The sequence below is a fragment of the Telopea speciosissima genome, chromosome 4, assembly GCF_018873765.1.
Source record: "Telopea speciosissima isolate NSW1024214 ecotype Mountain lineage chromosome 4, Tspe_v1, whole genome shotgun sequence".
Lineage (NCBI taxonomy): Eukaryota > Viridiplantae > Streptophyta > Magnoliopsida > Proteales > Proteaceae > Telopea > Telopea speciosissima.
The window spans coordinates 68,405,171-68,412,907 of NC_057919.1; the positions used below are offsets into that span (position 1 = coordinate 68,405,171).

Genomic DNA, 7,737 nt, shown 5'->3' on the forward strand with positions numbered 1-7,737 from the left:
CTCATGCCAGGGCTGGAAAATGAATTTTCAGCTGGTTTGAATGATGTTATGACAGTGCTCATTGATTAGCTTACTAATAATTGGTTCAAATTTTATCCCTTTTTTGGGGGGTTGCAAGTAAAAAATTTTGAATATTTGCTCTAGTGGCAATTTTCCATGAGGCAAGTTCCACCTCTGATGCATGTTCCCTGCTTTATTAAAGCTTTCAGAAAATTTTGTAAATTTAATTTGGACAACTTTGGTCCAACCGCTGAAAACACAAAGGTGTTCAACTTGAGTACATGGTAGTCCATATGGTTGAGTTGGGATGTAAAACTTGACAAATGGCTAATCCATGGAATGTGTTTTTTTTTTTTTTTTTTAACCTGTGACCTCATGGGAGCCTGCACTATTGGGGCTGGTGTTTGTGGACAAAATATGGTATCTTGGTAACAGAAACCCACTGGCTCAGTGAAATGGAGTCAGTTGTGGTTTGCTACTGTGTCAATAGTGAATACCATGGAGATGGATTGGTTTGGTAGTGACTGATAATGATCTTGATGTGAAAACTTTGATTGTGCAATCTAATCAATTGTAGGGTATGATGCCTGCAGCATCATAGAAAAGAATTCTTATGATTTGATTGTTTGTTACAAACAACTTAATCAGTTTGGTTTTTTGGAGCATTTTACAATTGACAATTGGTTATTTGTGTCTCTCTTCTTTGGGCTTAAATTTGAATGGTACCAAATTCTCTATTTTGCATGATATTTGTGCCGTTTGGAAGGTATTTTAGTTACCTATTTAGTGAGTGCAAGATCTTGCAATTCTATATTTGGAAAGTTATAACAAATTTTCTAATAACTTATCTGTTATGGGAGTATTGCTTTAGAAATTTTAATTTCATTAGGAGTTCTACTTACAGTTTCCGTTTAAATTACTATTCTTATTGTTTTGGTAAGTGGTTAGCACTTGATGCAGATTTCCAGCCATGTCAGGAGAAGAAAGAGGAGAAATCTGGCCAGCATAGCCTGTGATTTGGTCTGGTCCAACTTTTAACTTGTTTTCTAGTTCTTTCCAGACTCTACAGTTCAGTTCTGGTTCACCAAGTAACAGAAATAATGGGCTCTATTTAGGACTGTTTTTTCTTTAATTTATTATTATTGTGCTGCTATTAGTCAGGCTGGGATAGGTTATTAAAACTGCAGTCCTGTTTCCAAGTTGTTTTCCTTATTATATCAGTTTCCTAGTCAGAGCCAGGCCAGCCGGCAGATTCCCAAATTCACCCTACTTCGTATAACTCTTCCAAGTGTCCAAGGAGATGGAGACACATTGCTAATTAACTAGCAAGGATTATTTCCAGAGAAGGGAACCTGGGAGGATGAAGCAACAATTCCCTGAACTTGATCTTGAGGACAAGATCTTTTTTTAAGGGAGGAGTTGTTGCGTACAGGCATGTCTCTCTTTCCCATCATCCACATTGCATGGGAATTATATTCGTGGCAGCTGTAGTGGCATAATAGTAGTTATGTGAATAGTTATTGTAACTAGAAGTAATGGGTTCAGTTGGGACTCTCTCATCATGAGAAATGTGGTTGAATAGTAGTTACCTTAATGGAAATTGATCTGTACTCTTCAAATAGCTTGTATATTATTTCATCCCTAAGGTCTGTAAAAATTATAAAACAACCTAGATCTTACATTACTCCGGTAGACAGACTATCCAGGTATGCTAGACTGAATAACTTCTCTTTTGAGGAACTTACTGTTAATGTAGGTATTATGTTTAATGAATGAATAGACGTTTTCTTCATCCAAAAAAAAAAAATAGCTTGTATATTATGAAATGAAGGTGGACTTGGAAACTCCTAATTTATTTCTCTAGATCTTATCTTGAGCATGGGTCAGTGACTTCCTAATAAGCCAAGACGCCATGGTTTCGTCTGTAAAGCCAATCTATCTCCCTATTTTCTCTCCACTTCCCACTCTTGTACATATTACAGTTCATGTTTCCTTTGCCGTTTCTTTTCTGAGTCCGAGTCTGTCCAGCTGTATTCTGTACCAAGTATGTAAGGGGCTAAAGCCCTACTCACGAATTTCTCAATGTTGAAAGGCTTTGGCTGCTACTTTGGTGTGTGCATCTCAGGCTTACTCTTGTGGGATTTAAGAGTGTTACTAGGGTGGACTAATATGGATTCAGCAGTTGTCTTTTGCTGTGGTTCAGCAGGTTTATTCAGGTGGATTTCCGATTTTTCTCTCTTATTTATCCATCTTTTCTCCTGCAAACAGGTCAAAATTTCTTCACCTGCGATTTTATGTTTTTTCTATTTTGTTTCAATATCTATTATGTTCACAAGATTAATAGCTGCATTAATTCCCATTCAGATGTAGTTATTCTTGGTATTGATTCATCTGTTGAATCCTAGGTTCGGACCCTGTTTTAAGGTCAGTTTTCTTAAACAATATTCGGATCCTAGTTCAACTCTCCTTTCTAAAATCTGGTTCCTGAACCTACCTTTGATTTTTGTTTCTGCTTCTATTTTCAGTTTCAGTTTCCAAAATTTCTTAGTTTTTAAATTTGAATTACAAATTATAGTTTCTGGTTCTATTTTCTGTTGGGGTTTAGGTAACCTTCTAAAATGGAGTTCTTCAATATCTTAATATCTGACCTTTGGATCTTCTGCAAACTTTGGTGGATTATTCTTCATGCTGACTAGGCCATTCGATCAGACTATTAGCCTATCTGATCTGCCTTCGCTTAGTTTTGGATTCCACTAAATCTGGTTTGGTTCCATCCCTGCAATTCTGGTTTAGATGAGGTTTTCTAAACCCTAAACCAGTGCTTAGATCCCCCCCCCCCCATTACCGTTGCATTCACAAGAGTTGCTAATTTATGATTAGGAATTAATATTCTTAAAGAGTCAAAAATTCTAGTTTGTGCAGTGTGCTGCCCTTGGGCTAGGACACAGGCATGCAATATGACCACCAAACCCCCTTGGAAAGGTAAAAATTTCTATTGGCGATTGTCATTTCGTGGGCCAATGTGTCTAGACACAGCCAAGCAATGGCAGCACACCACACATGCTCAGGTATTGTTCTCTTTCTCTGAAAAATTATATACTATATAAAAATGATATAAATAGAGGATAATTTGATTAAGTTTTATTTTAAAAATTAGGATATAATCAATCTAGACCATTCCCTCAATGGCCAACGGTCACCATCTATAATTTCATCAAGGGATATATACATACTTTTTCTTCCTATGCAACCATTAAATTGGCGTGGGATTTTACAATATATGCAACGTGTAGATACCCCTCCTCTTTAATTATAGAATACCAAGCTTGTTTGAAGAATTTGTATAAAATTCGATATACTAAAATACATCTGAGGTCCCGTAAATTTGTGAAAAAAGATGTTTAGAATACCCATTCTTTGAAAATGGACGTTTGGGATGCCTCTTTAAATTAGTTTTAGATTTCAAAATAACATATTTCCAAATTTACCATCTGATCAACTCCACTCCCACCCCTGATCCACCTTCACCTCCCCTTCCAACCCTGAACCCAACCACCATTGTCGCCGTCAATTTAGCCGCAACCCACCATGCACCCTACCCCTGCCCAGCGCCATCTTTTCCCTGCCGCAAATCTCCCAACCAACTCCTCCCTTTCATCACCGCCCTCCCCTACAAAATGTATCCCATGTTTTCGAACTCGGCCAGGAACAAATGTCATCGATGTAGCACTGAAATCCAATTCATCATCAACACTGCGGATTAAATCTCTGCAGCCCTTTTCTTCTCCACCTGTAAATCCGACAGTCACGCCAAAAGCCTCCCAATGAGGCAGTGAAAGGAATTGCAAATTGTAATGCAAAGGGCAAAGACCAGTCTTCCTCGTTGTCGCTGCCGTAAACCACCGCTGCTCTGCAAGAAAATCTTGGAGAACCCATCTGCAATGGCTTCCCCTTCTGCAACCTCAATAATCCCTCTGCCACTACAGCTTACAAATTTTCTTACCTTCGTCTTCTTTTCACACGCCTTTTTTCTTCTTAAGTTACTTTTCCAGCCACTTTGCTACATTAGAATATGCGATTCGCACACCTCACTGGATTATTGTGAAGACCACCTAATTCTCAGTAAACTTTGGATTATCTCAAAACTTCAATCTTCATTCCTTCCACTCCACACCCCCCAAAAAAAATAACGATTCAATAGGGTAAGGAAGAAAACTCAAAATCACAACTGGTTTATGTTTGAGATGGTCATGTCAGTCTTCGTTCCCTTTTAGAGATGGCACGTCTCTAATCGTAACCGTCGTCCTCCACCTATCACTTTGTAATCTGATTATGCTGCTGCTACCTGCTACGCCTTCTAACTACAAACTAACGAACTCCCCTATTGTTTCTCTCCCCCTTGATTGTGTTTCCTGTTAGAACATTCATGCTCAACCTGCAAACGAAGCTTGAGATGAGTTCCAGCAGGGGATGGGAACAGAAGTGTTGTGGCATTTGCAGATGGGCTGCAACAGAGGAACGACGGTAGCGGGGTGGAGGATGTGGTAATCGGTGGTGTTTGAAATACCCAGACACAGACTTACAATGGTAAAATTGGAAATAATTCTGATTTTGAACAACACCTGTTACATAGGAACCCCAAACATCCATTATGCAAATTTAGGGCACCTCAGATTTGATTTACCCTTCAAAAGAAAATTAGTAAAAGACTGTTTCCGATTCTTGAATTCAAATGGTTTTAAGAAGTCTGTTATACACTTACCTCATGGTACATTTCTTTACTCCGTAGCGGTGATTAAAGAATTTCTTTTGTCTACTGAAGAGTTAGAACGATTTCAATAATTAGAGTGGTTGCTATTCTATGTAGGGGTGTCAACGGATCGGTTTAACAAAGCAAACCCCAGTCCAGTGAACCACTTATTAACAAAGCCCATTTGTACATAAAATATATATATATATATATATATATATATGGAAAAAAAATCTCTGTAAAGAATTGTGGCCTACACCAACACTCCCATCAGTCTATCTCTCTCCTCCCCATATGAAAAAACACCTCTATCACCTTGTTATAAAAAAGAAAGAGAGATAGACTCATGAAAGTACTAACATAAATCATACTCCATACAAAAAACTGTTCCCCTTTAACCAGGTCGGGCTGACCCTACAATGGCCAAAGCCTCAACCAAAACCCAGCCTAACCCTATCAAAGCCAACAAAATGCTAGGCCTTTAAACGGATCAGATTCGGGTGCGATACAAATCAAATGTAATCGGTTTCTGATATATCCTGATTGAATACGGATACCTCCAAATTTCAGATGGATTCGGATGCAAATCAAATTCAGATTTTCGGCCATCAATATTCACTTCTGTCTTATGTAAACCAAACCTTCCTCCCCCTAGTAGACACAATTCACTCTCAATCCATAGTTTTAGATCATGATTCTCTTTTCTTCATTTTCTAAAAATTGTTGAATTTTCAAAAACCCCAAAAATCGTTATTTACTTAATTTTTTATAAGTATTCAGATTCAGACTTTTATCTAAATATTCAGATTTTTTTCTGAACATCTCCAAACGAATATGGATGCCCCTAAACAGATACAAATGCAGATCAAATTTGGATTTTCAATTATCCATTTACAACTCTACAAAATACTAAACCAAGTACTAGCTAGGTTGGGTTAAGACCGAGTCTAGATGGTCATGTTTCTTTGACACCCATAATTTTAGGGATTCTAGCCTTCAAGGTTTTTGGTACTTAATTCAATGGATTGTGAAAATTGATTTTGGGATTTAATTCAATGGCTTATGAAAGTTGTGGTTTTCAAGTTGTTTATGATCAAAATAAATATAAAAAAGATCAAGTTTCCGTCTACTCATAGAAGATGGGATCTCATTCACCCAAGCAAAGGAGATTGCAAAAATCTTTTTGAACGAACTATATCATTAAGAAGGATTTGTGAAATTTAAGATGGTGGGGTTAACCATCCTTTAGGGCAAACGAGGGGGTGTTTAGGGAAAACCCGCGTTAGTGTTTTTCAAGTGGGGCAATGTGGTAAACATTGTTTGTGAACAGGAAAAGAATTTTCTATGGGACATTGAAATACACCAATTGGGATTGTAGTCTTTGCACTTGCCTACTCTTGTGTAGGCAAGTGTTGAACCAAGATAAGATGTTCCTGTACTGTAGCCTGTAATTAATCACATGTTATTCTTTCTATGTTCTTGGGTGAGGAGGGGGGGGGTGGTTCTTGATTAACAATCTGTGTTCAAAAGTAGTAGTACATCATAAAAAAGTAAAAAACCAACTTACCATGTTGCACTGTCTTCATACAGTAAATTTTGTACCTCGTGTAGAATTTAATTGAAATCTTGAAGCTGAGAACACAAAATACATTCTTACCAAATAATGAGAACATTGCCTAGAAGCATGTCCAACTAAAATAAATTCTCGATTTAAATTTCTTAAATTCATTTTTAACATTATTGTTAAAAATCGTTTAACAATGATGCTAAACAAGGATGTGAGAAATCTAACTCAAGAATATATTTTTGTTGGATCATGAATCAAGACAATATTATCATTCTCAAGTAAAAATACATTCTATTTTCTAAAAGAGAATGGAAACGCATTACAAACATAACCTAAGTTTTCTTCCAACACCCCAAGATGAATATATCTCAAAATTTTCCATCGGAACGGAAGCAATCCCATTAGGGTTTCAAATGATTAACGCAGTCAATGAATGGGTCTTAAAAAAAACTCAGAATCGAATCAAAGAATATGCCTACGACTTTGATGTTTTATCCAAAAACAAAAAAAAAAAGGCGCCATCGAATCATCAGGAACTGTGACTCCCGCTTCATAATCCTATTAGCCCATTCTTGAAACCTTGGTTCCATGAGATTGTTTAGGAAGCAATACTAGAAAACAAAGACACCTTATAAAACCAAACAAAGCCCCAACCAGACCATCCGCCCCAAAAAGAAAAAAAAAACAAACACTGAAGAAATTCGAGATTCATCAAATCCATCAAGGGGGGAGGGGGACGGAAAAGGAGAAGGAAAAAAGGGATCTCTCTCAGACAAATGCCTCATTCACATCACGGTTTTGAATGGATGTTATCAGACTCGTCATCAATTATTGACATCACTGAGAAACCCCATTTCGTTTTTAGAGAAGATCAGAAAAAAGATTAGAAACTAACCAAAACCTTACAATAACAAAACTCAAACAGTAGCAAGAAAATAAGAAATGGATCGATAAGAATTGCATTAAACACACAAAGAAACAAATGCCTAACGGAGAAAGCGATCAGCCTATTATAAACTCTTTGTAATCCAGAATTGGAGTCGTCCCTGGCTAATTTATAGAGTTAGAGATCGAAATTTAGGGTTTCTCATACGTTAAAATTACAAATATCTCCTTACCCTTTCAACTACTGCCGTTTCTTTGGGACGGCGATGGCTGAACCGGAAAAGCAACGGCACTTGGGCAATGGACCAATATAAGGGTGACATTCAGTCTGTTAGGGCCAGTTTTAGTTCGGTTTCATTCGTTTCGGTGTGAGAATGGGTGAATCCAAGACCAATCCAACAAGGTTTCATCGTTTTGGTTCCAGTCCGGTTTGAGTTTGGTTTGACATGTACATGTATCAGTTTCTCATCGGGTTATATCGGTTTGGGTTTGTTTTGATCCGATTTTAAATAAATCATAGGAGTGTGAATTGGTC

General features: G+C 37.4%; 1 non-coding gene across 1 annotated transcript; it reads right to left on the reverse strand.

Annotated features, from left to right (window-relative positions):
* Window positions 1-7,080: 7,080 nt before the first annotated feature.
* On the reverse strand, window positions 7,081-7,163 carry LOC122660624. Its single transcript, XR_006332734.1, has one exon. It is a non-coding gene; the product is annotated as a small nucleolar RNA SNOR75 (small nucleolar RNA).
* Between the last annotated feature and the right edge of the window lie 574 nt (window positions 7,164-7,737).